Source organism: Hevea brasiliensis, chromosome 6 (genome assembly GCF_030052815.1).
Source record: "Hevea brasiliensis isolate MT/VB/25A 57/8 chromosome 6, ASM3005281v1, whole genome shotgun sequence".
NCBI lineage: Eukaryota > Viridiplantae > Streptophyta > Magnoliopsida > Malpighiales > Euphorbiaceae > Hevea > Hevea brasiliensis.
Window position 1 is genome coordinate 44,030,559 of NC_079498.1, and position 16,671 is coordinate 44,047,229.

Here is a 16,671-nt window from a genome sequence, read left to right on the forward strand (position 1 = left end):
AATTAAGATAAAATAGAGTGCTCCAGCACACTGAGTGGCATAACTTGCTCGGCTACACTGTAGTCGGGTAAGGGGTGTCACAATAATGAACTAGTAGTTAATTAAGGTAAGTTGTGAAAATTCATAATGGGAATTAGGGTTTTAAGGGTGAAAATTGGACTTGGCATTTGAATTGATTAATGGACATTCTAGTGGTCAATTAGTGACCATTTAAGGCAAGTTAATCATAATTTGAAGTGAGTTAATGCATGACAAAGTGAATGTGTAGGCTGCCTAAAGACAGCAGCAGGGTGACTAAAATTTCAGTCCACTTGGACTGCCATATCTTTGGCTGTGTTGGTCCAATTGGTGTTTGGCTAATTTTACATGAAACTAGGCTTATAATGGCACATTTTTTCTGAAGAAACCATGCCCAAAAGACCAAAGCAAGTGGACCAAAAGTTGGCCCCAATCCGGATACCCTGCAACAGCACCTGCAGAAATGACCAAATGAACAGTAACTGTTCATTTGGCCATAACTCACTGTAGATAAGGTCAATTTACCTGAAATTTTTACAGCAACAAGTTAAGACATAGACAAACAACTTTAATGAAGAAACCTACCCCAAATTATGACCATAACCTAACCCAAATGGCAGTGGCAGTCACTGTTCATGTTACTGTAGATATGGTAATTTCTGCAGAATGGAAATCTGGCCAGTTGTAGTTTTTGGACCATATCTGGAGCTGCAAAACTCCAAATGGAGTGATTTAAAAAAGGAAATTCAACTAGACAAAATAAGGAACAACTTTCATGTTTTCCATTTCTTCAAATTCCCACTGCAACAATGCTTAATGGAACAATAAAGTTAAGCTTCACAAACTGAAAATTCTGCTTCCCTTGGTTTAAACTTAGAAATGGTAATAGTAATCAATTCCAACAAGTTTTAAATACAAAATGTGGTATGTTTGGGGTGTTAAAACCAATACACCTATTTTCTATCCAAAAGTCAACATTTTTGTTGACCAATGAGGTGAATAGTGACACCAAAACTTGAAATTCAAAATTTGAAAAATTTAAAAGTATCAAATGCCCTAGTATACCTAACTAGATTGGTTTGGATAGTTTGGCATTCCAATAGGGTATTGTTTTAGCAGTACTGCGAAAGGAAAGGCTTTGTGCCTATATTCATAGCTTTATGCCCGTATCCATGGCTTTTATGCCCGTATTCATGGCTTTTATGCCCGATTATGTGATATCATAGCTTTTAGCTATATTGACTGCATACGTGGTTGACGTTCTGCGTCCCATGGTATGACGGCCCGAGGCACCGCGGTGCCCAGTGCCAACGACCCGTTATCCAGTCCAGTCATCCAGTATAGGTTACTTGGGCAACCAAATGAATGGAAAAGTATAACTGTGAACTGATTATTAAAGAAAATACGAAAATTAAGTATCAGGAATGATTACAAAAATACAAGGAAGCTCAAGATCATAAAAAAAATAATAATTAACGAAATGCATGAAGAAGTTAATATCATAAAACATGATTAGCCCTCGACTAAACAATAAGTTAGTAATTACTCATTTCTTATGAACACAATAGCAAGGAAATTATTATTTTTATTTGCATATTATATTTTCTTGTATTATTGGCACCACTAAGCTTTATGCTTAGCGCGTCGCTTTTGCAACGCTGTGAGGTCAAGATTTGGACAAAGGGCCCAAGAGACCACGATTCGGTAAGGCGGTTCACGATTACGCATAGTGTCCGTGTCACCTCACCGTCTACAGTGCATTGGTAGGACACTAGGCTTCATTTTGGTATTTTGTAATTGATTTTTATTTTCCTCTGTGTAAATGAAACTTATGTAACGTATTTTGATTTTCATGTAAATAATGCAAAATTGTGTTTGTAAATGGAAAAGTGAATATTGATCTGTGACTGTTACATGACTATCAAATGTGATGAATGATTGAGAAACGAATGGTTGAAAAATACTGAGATTTTGATATTAGAGTTTGTGAATAGATGAATATGATTATTAGAAGTGTTTTTCACAAGTTTCGAAGAACTGTTTTCTCCATTTTTAGCCGGAACTCCGCCGGATTTTCTTTAAAATTTTCGGAACCTCAAATAAATTACAATTTCAATAAATGAATTATATTTCACAAGTTATATTCAAAACTACGATAAAAATGAATTAAGATAAAATAGAGTGCTCCGGCACACTGAGTGGCATAACTTGCTCGGCTACACTGTAGTCGGGTAAAGGGTGTCATAGCCAGCATATCTGTTTATCCAGTTTGGTCAGTATATAGGCTACACGGGCAGTAATTCAAGTACTATTAAATTCAAATAGCTAAATCTAGTCTACTGACATACAGCACTACCAAAAATTCATAAACACTTTATTTACTTTATTTTAGTGTATATTTCTTTATATTTGGCCCCACTAAGAAAAATTGCTTAGCGCGTTGCTTTTGTAACGCGTAGGTATTGGAGACACAGCTGGGAAGCCCAGCTGAGCTATGACCGGGTGAGACATCAGATCTGCACAGCAGTCTAGAGTCATCTGCACTGCATTGCATACATGGTAGGACTTAGGATATCTTTTATTTTGTACTTCTGTTGTATTTTTGAAATTCGGCCTTGTATTTTGTAATATTATGAAAGCCCTAAAATTTGTAATATCTTATACATATTAAAAAACATGGAGATTTTCTAGATATATTTAAATTATTATGGATTGTATTATGGAACTGTTTAATGACTGTAAAAGTCTATTGACTTTATTGAGAAATAGAGACTATGAAATATTTGAGATTTTCATATTATCATATTAAACTGTTTTCAATAGGTTTGGAAGGACAGTTTGTTCGAAATACAGTTGGAACCTTGCGAAATTTTATTACCATTTTTGAAACACTGATTTTATCAAAGTATGAAAATAGTATCAGCATGATATGAATATTACATAAAGACTTCTTAAAATCAAATTGAGCTCAGGAAATGAAATAATCACGGACTAGGTGTTTTGGCACGCCGTGTAGCACGCCTTGCTCGGCTATTCTATAGACGAGCGAGGGGTGTTACACCATGACTCTAGCTTGAATTGGGATTTTGTAACAGAGAGATTTTAGTGTATGGTAACATATGATTATAGGTTCATTTAAGGTAAATCTTATTACTGATTGGGTGGCCATGGCATGCTATGCTAGGTGTTAACCATAGTCTATGAGGTGCATAAAATGATTTAGAGAAATCATTTATTGTAAGAAAGAGTTTTGATGATATTAAGAGTTGATATCATGTCTTGTTGCCAATTAGTGATGAGCTTATTAAGTCACACACATACTGTGACACCCCTTACCCGACTACAGTGTAGCCGAGCAAGTTATGCCACTCAGTGTGCCGGAGCACTCTATTTTATCTTAATTCATTTTTATCGTAGTTTTTGAATATAACTTGTGAAATATAATATATTTAAGCCGTTTATCGAAATTATTATTTATTTGAGGTTCCGAAAATTTTTAAAGAAAATCCGGCGGAGTACCGGCTAAAAATGGAGAAAACAGTTCTTCGGAACCTGTGAAAAACACTTCCAATATTCACATTCAATCATTTCCAAACTCCAATATCAAAATCTCATCAATATTTCTCAATTTCAGTTCTCAACATTTGTCAACCATTCATTTCTCAATCATTCATCCATCTCATATGATACCATGCATATATGATAGATAAACATTCACTTTTCCATTTACAACCACACTTTTCATTATTTACATGAATATCAAAATATATTACATAAGTTCAAATACATATGAGAAAATAAAATCAATTACAAAATACCAAAATGACATCTAGCGTCCTACCAATGCACTGCTGACAGTGAGGTGACACAGACACTATGCAGAGCTGCAGGATGGACTTACTCAATCTGTGGTATACTGGCTCTCGATCAGTATCTTCAGTACCTACGCGTTGCAAAAGCGACGCGCTAAGCATAAAGCTTAGTGGTGCAAATAATAAAATAGAAAGAAATAATATGCAAATAAAAATCATAATTTCCTTGCTATTGCATTCATGAGAAATGAATAATTACTCACTCAGTGTTTAGTCGAGGGCTAATTACGTTTTATGATATTAACTTCTTCATGAATTTTAAATTTCTTTGTATTCTATCGTAATCATTCCTGATATTTAGTTTTCGTATTTTCTTTAACAATCAGTTCAATTACAGTTATACTTTTCATGCCCAAGTAACCTATACAAATTGACCGGACTGGATAAACGGGTAAACTAGCACTGGGTACCAGGTACCTCGGGCCGTCACACCATCGGTCACAATGTGTCTCCCGGTGTGCAAACAGAATGGCTAATAAGCCATATAAACAATAAGGCATAAAGCCAAGTAAAACATCATAATCAGTATAGCCATAGGCTATCACATCACAGAATGGCAATGAAGCCATATATCATATGCAGTACTGCTATCAGAACCCTATTGGCATGCCAACCTATCCAAACCAATCACATTAGGCCTACTAGGGCAGTTGATACTTTTGAATTCTTCAATTAATTTGAATTTCAAGTTTTTATGTCACTATTCATTTCAATAGTCAACAAAAAGTTGACTTTTGCATAGAACATAGGTGCATTGGTTTTAACACTCCCAATGTACCCCATTTTGCATTTAAAACTTATTAGTTTTGGTCACTTTCTCAAAGCTTAGGTCATTTTGGCGAAATTGCCAATTTTTGGTTTTGGTGTCACTATTCACCTCATTGGTCAACAAAAATGTTGACTTTTGGAATAAAAATGTGTACATTGCCTTTGGCACTCCCAACATACCACATTTGGTGTTTAAAACTTGTTGGCATAAAGTGTTAATACCATTTCAAAGTGTAACCCACACAAGCAGAAAATTTCAGTTTTGGTGAGTCAACTTTACTGTTCCATTGGACACTGTTACTGTTGGAATTTGAAGAAATGTAAAACATGAAAGTTGTTCCTTATTTTGTCTAGTTGAATTTCCTTTTTTGAATCACTCCATTTGGAGTTTTGTAGCTCCAGATATGGCTCAAAAACCCAAGCTGTCCGGATATGCATTCTGCAGAAATTTACCATATCTACAGTGCATGAACAGTGACTGGAACCACTTGTTTGGATGGGTTCTGGCCATAATTTGGGGTAGGTTCCTTCATGAAAGTTGTTTGTCTATGTCTTAACTTGTTTCTGTAAAAATTTCAGGTCAATTGACCAAATCTACAGTGAGTTATGGCCAAATGAACAGTTACTGTTCATTTGGTCAATTCTGCAGAGGCAGTTTCAGGGTTCCAGATTGGGGCCAAGTTTTGGTCCTCTTGCTTTGGTCTTTTGGGCATGGTTTCTTCAGCAAAAATGTGCCATTATAAGCCTAGTTTCATGTCCAATTGGCCAAACACCAATTGGACTAGCACAGCCCAAGTTATGGCAGTGCAAAGGGACTGAATTTTCAGTCCCTATGCTGCTGTCATAGGGCAGATTTCACCTTCACTTTACCATCCAATTTTTCAGTTCTAATTAGGGTCAACCTACCTAAAATGGTCACTAATTGACCATTAAAATGTGCCCTAACAATTTCCTAAGCCAATTCACATTTTCACCTTTCCAAACCCTAATGTCCAAACCAATTACTCATAAACCTTGATTAACATGCTTAGTTCAATCTCCATGCATATTAATACCTTAATCATGATTTCCAACCACTCTAAGTTTATTAAACAATCAACCTCATACTTTCACAGGGCTGCTGGAAATTTAAGGTACCATAACACATATATTTTACTTCAATTTCATAAAATTTCTTAGCTCAAAATGATGTTCTAACTAAGATTTAAAAGAAGGAAAATGAAATTGTAGCACTAACTTGAATGAGCAGAATTTTTCCCCACTCAAAACTTCAATTTCCTTCTTCTTCTTGGCTGCCAAGAGCTTCCCCAAGTGATATAGTCAAAGTTTAATGAAAGGGGTCAGGGTTTAGTGGTGGAAACAAAGGTGAAAGGAAGCTTTGGTTGAAAATCAATGGAGGTTTGGCTATGGGAATTGAGAGTTACGGGTGAACTTTGTAAAAGTGATGGCTGCTGGAATTTTAGGAGCTTTTGTTGTGTTTTTATACATATTTTATTATTTAATTTAAGTGTTGACTAAATGTGATTGGTGGGTAACTCTTAGATGACATCATATGATGTCAAAATTGACATTTATTCTCATTTTTTTTTCTCTTCTTCTCTACTCATTTTCACTTTAATTTTTGGTAATGTTTCTTCATATTTTATGTCATATTAATTATTTACTCAACTGGACAAGTCGGCCAAAAATCACCTCGGAAGGCGAAATGACCAAAATGCCCTCCGTTTGGCTTAACGGGTCAAAATCGTCTGTACCGATTGAAAAATTTTTATAGGTATTTTCTTGGCATTCTAATGCCATGGGAACCTCAATTACCCTTCTCTGGAGTCCCAAAAATTATTTTATAATTTTTCCGAATCTGCCCACGGCCTCGCTATGAGAATCAGAACTTCTCTCCTGTTACCCATCGCTGGGCACCTACTGCTTTGCTTCGTTGTATTTTATTTCTAAAATTTTTACTAATTGTTTATTATTAATATTTGAGTTAATTATGGTTCCTGACTTTAGTTTAAATATTTTTACAGACGCTTTAGTCGTCCGATCGACACCGGCCACCGAATAAAGAGAATGTATGGAGTTGCTACTGAGGAGGGTGTTACAACTCTTCCTCTTATTTAAATTTCGTCCTCGAAATTTACCTGGCTTAAGTAATCGGGGAGTTACTACCTCCTTGTTTCTTCACTTCCTTGTATTGCCTCATCAGTGTCTGGGTTTGGCTCTTCTTGAGCTTCCATTGCATATACTTGTGGTGCCACCCTAACTTCGGGCTTTTCAACGGTCTCTGAAATAATCTTCTGTGAAATGTCAACCGTTTCTGCTCTACCCAATCTTTTACCCCTTTGAACTACAGGGGAAGGTCTATCAATTTGTACCGGAGCTATTGAACCACTCCTCTGAGGACAATCTCTTATGAAATGATCCGTAGCCCCACACTTGAAACACTCTCCGCCAACGATGACACTCCTCTGTGTCTTCTACCACAATGCATACATTCAGGCACTGGGGTTAATCCCCATGTTATTGTGTCCGGAGAACTAGCTATAGATATTCCCATCTAGCCTCTATGGCCCTGTATCTGATCTTGTGAATTGGGACCCTTAAACTTCTTACTATCAGTTGGTATACTTGACTGTCCTGGTCCGAATTCCCTCTTACGCTGCCTATCTTTCCTATTTTGTTCATTTACTCTCACTTTCTCCACTTTTAATGCAGCTTCCACTAACTTAGTGAAGTCAATGATTCCCAAGGCAGTGAGCTGGATCTTGATGTTGTCATTTAGTCCCTCTTCAAATCTCTTACATCTTTCAGCTTCATTAGGGACTATCTCCCTTCCATAGCGGCTTAATCGAACAAACTCCTTCTCATATTCGGCCACCGACACCGTCTGCCTCTCGGGTTAATAAACTCTCTTCTTCTCTCTTCCGTATACGGTACCCACATATTTCTTCTTGAATTCGTGAGAGGAAGAAGTCCCAAGTTACACTTCCGTCGCACTTCACCGACACGTGTCCCACCACTCATATGCATCGCTTTGCAAAGAAAGATATGGCGACTTCCGTGTTTTGCTCGAGTGCAAAGTGGAGTTGTTTTAGGACTCGCCTGCCTGCTCAACCACCCTACCGCAATGCAGTCATCTTCTCTCTTGCCATAGAAGTCCACAGCTCCAAACTTCCTTAGTCTTTCCAGGTGTGATTTCTGCTGTGGAGCTAGTAGTGGTGGTGGTGGTACTGGCATTACCCCGGCCATTTGTCTAAAGAAGTCGGCCATTTGTTGGAACATGGCCTGTGGAGGCTGAGCAGGCTCTGCTTGAGCTGGAGGAGCAGATTCTCTCATGCCCCCGCCTCACCGCCGCAGTGGAGCATGACTCTCCACTTCCTCCTCAACGGCTCTCTGAGATGAAGGATCCATATCCTATTCAAAATAAGAAAGATAAACAGATCTGCGTTAGTGTCACATCGACTCTTACAAATGCAATGCATGGTATGGACTCAATCTAGGCCCAGAAACGCCTAAACCGTGCTCTGATACCACTAAATGTGACACCCCTTACCCGACTACAGTGTAGCCGAGCAAGTTATGCCACTCAGTGTGCCGGAGCACTCTATTTTATCTTAATTCATTTTTATCGTAGTTTTTGAATATAACTTGTGAAATATAATATATTTAAGCCGTTTATCGAAATTATTATTTATTTGAGGTTCCGAAAATTTTTAAAGAAAATCCGGCAGAGTACCGGCTAAAAATGGAGAAAACAGTTCTTCGGAACCTGTGAAAAACACTTCCAATATTCACATTCAATCATTTCCAAACTCCAATATCAAAATCTCATCAATATTTCTCAATTTCAGTTCTCAACATTTGTCAACCATTCATTTCTCAATCATTCATCCATCTCATATGATACCATGCATATATGATAGATAAACATTCACTTTTCCATTTACAACCACACTTTTCATTATTTACATGAATATCAAAATATATTACATAAGTTCAAATACATATGAGAAAATAAAATCAATTACAAAATACCAAAATGACATCTAGCGTCCTACCAATGCAATCACGACGGTGAGGTGACACGCACACTATGCAGAGTCACAGGATGGACTTACTCAACTGTGGTATAATCGGCTCTCGATCAAGATCTTCGCACCTCACGCTGCAAAAGCGACGCTAAGCATAAAGCTTAGTGGTGCAAATAATAAAATAGAAAGAAATAATATGCAAATAAAAATCATAATTTCCTTGCTATTGCATTCATGAGAAATGAATAATTACTCACTCAGTGTTTAGTCGAGGGCTAATTACGTTTTATGATATTAACTTCTTCATGAATTTTAAATTTCTTTGTATTCTATCGTAATCATTCCTGATATTTAGTTTTCGTATTTTCTTTAACAATCAGTTCAATTACGCTTATACTTTTCATGCCCAAGTAACCTATACAAATTGACCGGATCGATAAACGGTAAACTAGCACCGGGTACCGTGTACTCGCCACACCATCGGTCACAATGTGTCTCCTGGCAGGTAAACAGAATGGCTAATAAGCCATATAAACAATAAGGCATAAAGCCAAGTAAAACATCATAATCAGTATAGCCATAGGCTATCACATCACAGAATGGCAATGAAGCCATATATCATATGCGATCGCTATCGTAACCCTATTGGCATGCCAACCTATCCAAACCAACCACATTAGGCCTACTAGGGCAGTTGATACTTTTGAATTCTTCAATTAATTTGAATTTCAAGTTTTTATGTCACTATTCATTTCAATAGTCAACAAAAAGTTGACTTTTGCATAGAACATAGGTGCATTGGTTTTAACACTCCCAATGTACCCCATTTTGCATTTAAAACTTATTAGTTTTGGTCACTTTCTCAAAGCTTAGGTCATTTTGGCGAAATTGCCAATTTTTGGTTTTGGTGTCACTATTCACCTCATTGGTCAACAAAAATGTTGACTTTTGGAATAAAAATGTGTACATTGCCTTTGGCACTCCCAACATACCACATTTGGTGTTTAAAACTTGTTGGCATTAAGTGTTAATACCATTTCAAAGTGTAACCCACACAAGCAGAAAATTTCAGTTTTGGTGAGTCAACTTTACTACTCCATTGGACACTGTTACTGTTGGAATTTGAAGAAATGTAAAACATGAAAGTTGTTCCTTATTTTGTCTAGTTGAATTTCCTTTTTTGAATCACTCCATTTGGAGTTTTGTAGCTCCAGATATGGCTCAAAAACCCAAGCTGTCCGGATATGCATTCAGCAGAAATTTACCATATCTACAGTGCATGAACAGTGACTGGAACCACTTGTTTGGATGGGTTCTGGCCATAATTTGGGGTAGGTTCCTTCATGAAAGTTGTTTTTCTATGTCTTAAATTGTTGCTGTAAAAATTTCAGGTCAATTGACCAAATCTACAGTGAGTTATGGCCAAATGAACAGTTACTGTTCATTTGGTCAATTCTGCAGAGGCAGTTTCAGGGTTCCGGATTGGGGCCAAGTTTTGGTCCTCTTGCTTTAGTCTTTTGGGCATGGTTTCTTCAGCAAAAATGTGCCATTATAAGCCTAGTTTCATGTCCAATTGGCCAAACACCAATTGGACTAGCACAGCCCAAGTTATGGCAGTGCAAAGGGACTGAATTTTCAGTCCCTATGCTGCTGTCATAGGGCATATTTCACCTTCACTTTACCATCCAATTTTTCAGTTCTAATTAGGGTCAACCTACCTAAAATGGTCACTAATTGACCATTAAAATGTGCCCTAACAATTTCCTAAGCCAATTCACATTTTCACCTTTCCAAACCCTAATGTCCAAACCAATTACTCATAAACCTTGATTAACATGCTTAGTTCAATCTCCATGCATATTAATACCTTAATCATGATTTCCAACCACTCTAAGTTTATTAAACAATCAACCTCATACTTTCACAGGGCTGCTGGAAATTTAAGGTACCATAACACATATATTTTACTTCAATTTCATAAAATTTCTTAGCTCAAAATGATGTTCTAACTAAGATTTAAAAGAAGGAAAATGAAATTGTAGCACTAACTTGAATGAGCAGAATTTTTCCCCACTCAAAACTTCAATTTCCTTCTTCTTCTTGGCTGCCAAGAGCTTCCCCAAGTGATATAGTCAAAGTTTAATGAAAGGGGTCAGGGTTTAGTGGTGGAAACAAAGGTGAAAGGAAGCTTTGGTTGAAAATCAATGGAGGTTTGGCTATGGGAATTGAGAGTTACGGGTGAACTTTGTAAAAGTGATGGCTGCTGGAATTTTAGGAGCTTTTGTTGTGTTTTTATACATATTTTATTATTTAATTTAAGTGTTGACTAAATGTGATTGGTGGGTAACTCTTAGATGACATCATATGATGTCAAAATTGACATTTATTCTCATTTTTCTTTTCTCTTCTTCTCTACTCATTTTCACTTTAATTTTTGGTAATGTTTCTTCATATTTTATGTCATATTAATTATTTATTCAACTGGACAAGTCGGCCAAAAATCACCTCGGAAGGCGAAATGACCAAAATGCCCTCCGTTTGGCTTAACGGGTCAAAATCGTCTGTACCGATTGAAAATTTTTTCTAGGTATTTTCTTGGCATTCTAATGCCATGGGAACCTCAATTACCCTTCTCTGGAGTCCCAAAAATTATTTTATAATTTTTCCCCCGGGTCTAGGGCTCCTCGTTGCGAGAACCGTAACTTCCCTCCGGTTACCCATCGCTTGGGCACCGGCTCGTTTTGCTTGGTTGTATTTTATTTCTAAAATTTTTACTAAGTGTTTCTTATTAATATTTGAGTTAATTATGGTTCCTGACTTTAGTTTAAATATTTTTCCGGACGTTCTAGCTGTCCGGACCGACACCGGTCACCGGAACAGTAGAATGTATGGAGTTGCTACGGGGAGGGTGTTACACATACACAAGTAATCACCAAATTAAATATGATTTAATTAATTAATTAAAGAGTTTAATTGATTAATTAAATAGGTTTGGTTTGCAATTAGATTGCAAAGTTCCTAGCATGGCTTGAAATCAAATCTAGGCTATTGGATGTATAGTATAAGTTAAATTTATATTTAAAGTGTTTAAATATGAATTTAATTAATGAGAAATTGATTAATAGAGAATAATTAATTAATTTATATTTGATAGAAATTAATTAAAAGAAGAGAAATAATTATTTGGGTTGAGAACTCAAAATTAAGACATAGGAGTATTTTGGTCATTTCACAGGGTGACATGTGGCACCATGAGATGGTGACACATGGCACTACACATAAGCTTGCCATATGTCTTTTAATCATGTGAGATGATCAAAGTCAAGATTAAATATAGGTTTGACACTTGGCACAATGTGATTGGGTCAATTAAACCTAAAGCCAATTAGAAGGTGACATGTGGTAAGGGTTTTAAGTGGTGACCTAGCTATATAAAGGAAAGGATAAAAAAGAAAAATACAATCTGCGCATTCATCCAAAGGTGCTGCCACCCTTGCCTTGCTCTCCCTCTCTTCTTCTTCTTCTCTCAACAATTCAAAGAGATTTGCTAACAATCTCTTGAATTAAAAATACTAGAAATCGTTTCTAGTGTCCTGTTTATATCTATAATCTCTCAAAAGGCAAAACCTGATTTTCTAATTGATTAGAAAAGCTTTAGAAGCTGTTCAAGGGGCTGCCATTGGTGATCTTAGTGTGGACAAGCTAGAGGGACAACATCTGGTGTCCTAGGCGCATCCCAAAGGTGCCAAACACACTGCAGTGCATCAAAAAGTTTAGTACACTTGTTCTTGATCTAATCTAGGGTTCCAATGAATTAATCTGTTAATTCTAAAATCTTAAATAGCAAATGTAGATCCAAAAATATATTAAAAGAGTTTTAATATGCTGTTTATCATTGAAATCAAATAGATAAAAATGAATCTTGCATAATGTATGTGACCCTAGATGAAAAATTTTTGAATTCAATGATCTAAACTTGTGTTTTTCATGCTTTCGCTCCTTCACCGTGTACCATGCGGCAGCCAGTTTTCTAGCCCAAATTCCTACTCTTGTTTACACATTCAAATCAGACTCCTAAGGCTTTTTGGACTCAAGATGTCCTAACCCTAGAACAACTATTTTAAATAGAAGCAGAAAACATCAAGAGGGGGATCAATCTTTTTACAGAGCTTTTTAGGAGTTTTAAAGAGTGATCACTTCTGCACTCTCTTCAATCACCTTGAGGAGAAGAATATCAGTATCAAGGAGGAGTTTTTCAGCTGAAGTTCCACAAAATCAAAGCTACAAACCCTCTTTGGTTCTTTCATTCTATCTCCTTAAATGGATTTTTATTGTTCTTTACTTCATTTTTATTATGTTTGCTGAACTCACCATGAGTGAGTAGTTTTCATATTCTGGAATTGGGAGAGTAACCTTGTAATCATTATTATGGATAAACATTAAGTTTTATTTATTGGATTTGACAATTGTTTCTTGATTTAATTTCTTGTGATTTTAATGCATGCTATGTGTTGGTACCCACTTAGTATTGATTATAGATATTAATTGAAGGATTGAAAGGTGAGGATTAATGTTAGAAAATCAAGATTTTGAACCTAGGAATTTTGACCTAGACATAGGCTGATTACCTTTATGGAATTTCAAAATTGGTCAAAGCCCTTAAAGGGTTTTAATTAATTTGATCGCCATGAAAATCGGGTTTAAGTTAATCAAAATAAACCCTAGGTGCCTTGAGAGAGGACTTAGGATACCTTAGGATTAATTTCCATCAAGGCAATTAAACAAGATAAACAAGATACCTTAGGATTCTCAATCCAGTAAATAAACATGATAACATCCCTAGTAAGATTCAAGTTTGAAATATTAATTCTGGAATTGTTTCAAAATAGATTATTTCATTTTAAGTTTATCATTTTAGTGTTTAAAATAAACAACTTTCATTCTCTCATTATCCGATAGCCTAAATAGTCAAAATCATTGTGTAGCTTGGTAGTTACTAATTAAATTCCTCGTGGAAATGATACTTTACTCATCACTTTATTACTTGTTAGCGATCCGTGCACTTACGGTGATTGTAAAACTAGCAAACAAGTTTTTGGCGCCATTGCTGAGGAATTTAACTTTAGTAATATTGAGCGATAGGCAATTTAGCTGATTTAGACAATTATATTTATTATTTAATTTTATTTGATTTGTTCTATTTCTTTTCTTTTCTCTCAGGTGCCTGACCTGATATATGACCAAAACAAGGCTAGAAGAAGAAATCTTGGACTGTGATCCCGAAATAGATAGAACTCTGAGAGCCATCAAGAGGGAAAGGAAACATCAAGAGCATGATCAAGAAAATCCTGAAATTCCAACCATGGCCAAAAATAATAATAGGCCAAGACTCTTAAGAGACTATAGAGCTCCATCTATCTAAGGATTTCAGCCCACTATCACAAGACCTACAGTGGAAGCTAACAACTTTGAGTTAAAACCAGCATGACGTCAAATGATTCAACAAACCCAATTTGGAGGTTCACCAACAGAAGATCAACACTATCACCTCCAGCGCTTTCTTGCCCTATGTGACACGTTTAAGATGAATGGAGTGTCTGATCAAGCCATAAGACTCAGAGCATTCCCATTCTCCCTTCGAGACAGAGCAAGGAAGTGGTTACTTTCTCAACCAGCTGGAACGTTCACCACTTGGGAAAACCTCTCATAAGCTTTTCTAGCAAGGTATTTTCCACCTGCAAAGATTGCAAGACTGAGGCTTGAGCTCAACACCTTCAGACAAAAGGAAGGTGAATCACTCTATGACGCATGGGAAAGATATAAGGACCTGCAGAGGGACTGTCCACACCATGGCATAGAGGATTGGCTACTAGTGCAAAATTTCTGTAATGGGTTATTACCCTCTACAAGGAGCACAGAAGATTCAGCTGCAGAAGGTGACTTAATAGAGAAAATAGTGACACAAGCACTTGAACTTCTAGGGAGGGTCGCATATCATATTTATGAGTGGTCAAATGAAAGAGTAACCGCAAGGAGAACAACAGGGGTCCTAGAAGTGGATGCCCTAAGCATGATAAATGCTCAATTTGATCAGCTCATAAAGAGACTCGATAGAATGTAAGCCAATGCAGTTGGTACAAGCAACCAGCATTACGATGACTATGGAGGAGGATATACAATCTCAGAATTCAACAGCTTCAATGAACCTCCCATAGAACAGATGAACTATGTGAATAATAGAGGAAACTTCAACCAGAGGCAGCCCAACAATCCATATTCAAACACTTACAACCCTGGATGGAGGAACCACCCAAATTTCTCATGGTCCAATTAGCATAATCAACCAATAAAAAAACAATAAGAGTACAAACCACCAGCACCCCCCTGGATTTTAGAACAGAGGCTAAAACTTTGCACAGCCACTGCCGCCTCCTCAACCTTAGCAATCTGAACTGAAGATGACCATGGAATCCATGATGGAAGGTTTCCTAGCAGCTCAACAATAAAAGAATGAATTGATTAAATAGCTGACTTCAAGAATGGACTAACTTGCTACCCATAACAAGATGCTAGAGAATCAAATTGCTTAGCAAGCAAGTTCTTCAAATAAGGCTACTGGTAAACTGCCTAGTCAACTAAAGATGAACCCAAGGGCGCATTGTAAGGTAGTTACATTGAGGAGTGGGAGAACTCTAGTACAACCAGAGGAAGAACCGACATAGGAAACCTTAGAAAAATCTGAAAGCCAAGCATAGAAAAAAGAGGAAGAAGCCAAGAAAGATCAGGAAGAGGAAGCAAGGAAGAAAAAGAAGTTACCGAAGCCATACTAGCCTCCCCTACCTTTTCCTCAGAGATTTCAAATAGCCAAATTGGACAAGCAGTTTAAGAAGTTCTTAGAAGTTTTACAGAAACTTTATATCAACATTCCTTTCACTGAAGCACTCTTTTAGATGCCATCCTATGCCAAATTTCTTAAGGAAATTCTGTCTAATAAAAGAAAACTGGAAGACTATGAGACAGTTGCTCTAACAGAGGAATGTAGTGCCATACTGCAAAACAAACTGCCTCCAAAGTTAAAAGATCTTGGAAGCTTCTCCATACCTTGCCTCATTGGCAAAAAGAAAATAGACAAGGCCCTCTGCGGTCTTGGGGCAAGTATGAGTTTAATGCCTCTATCAATATGCCAAAAGCTGGAGATCGGAGAACTGAAGCCCACGACAATTTCACTGCAATTGGCTGATCAATCTGTTAAATATCTTATGGGCATACTTGAGAACATCCCCATCAAAGTGGGCGAATTCTTCATTCCAGTAGACTTTGTTGTCCTTGAGATGGAAGAAGATGTTCAGATCCCTATCATCTTGGGAAGACCATTCTTGGCATCCATTGGAGCAATCATAGATGTAAAAAATGGGCGACTAACCTTCAAGGTAGGAGAAGAAGAAGTGGAATTTAACTTGTTCGACACAATGAAACACAAATTCAAACCTAACGAATGCTTCAAGGTTAACATAATTGACAAACAAGTTAAAGAGGAATTTCATAAGATATATCTTAAAGATCCTCTTGAAGCATGCATTCTGCACAACTACACAGCAAATAATGAAAACATAGAAATAGCAGCTTGTGCACAACAATTAGTAGCTCATCCACCGCTGTCCTTAGCTCAAGCTTCCGAGATGGAGAAGTTGAAGGAGGAACAAACCAAAAGCAAACCAAAGAGCACCACTGAACAGGTAGAACTGAAACCTCTCCCCTCCTCACTAAGGTACGCATTTCTGGACTCAAACTATAAATATCCTGTTATAATCAATGATAGCCTATTTAAGATAGAAGAGGAAAAATTGCTAAGAGAACTTAGGACCCATAACAAGGCCATAGGGTATAAAATAGAAGACCTGAAAGGGATTAACCCCTCGATTTGCATGCATAGGATACCTATGAAAAAAAATAGTAAACCCACTGTCGAGCACCAAAGAAGACTT

At 36.9% G+C, this 16,671-nt stretch overlaps 1 non-coding gene across 1 annotated transcript; it reads right to left on the reverse strand.

Annotated features, from left to right (window-relative positions):
- Window positions 1-14,435: 14,435 nt before the first annotated feature.
- On the reverse strand, window positions 14,436-14,542 carry LOC131181129 (small nucleolar RNA R71). Its single transcript, XR_009149757.1, has one exon. It is a non-coding gene; the product is annotated as a small nucleolar RNA R71 (small nucleolar RNA).
- Window positions 14,543-16,671: the final 2,129 nt, after the last annotated feature.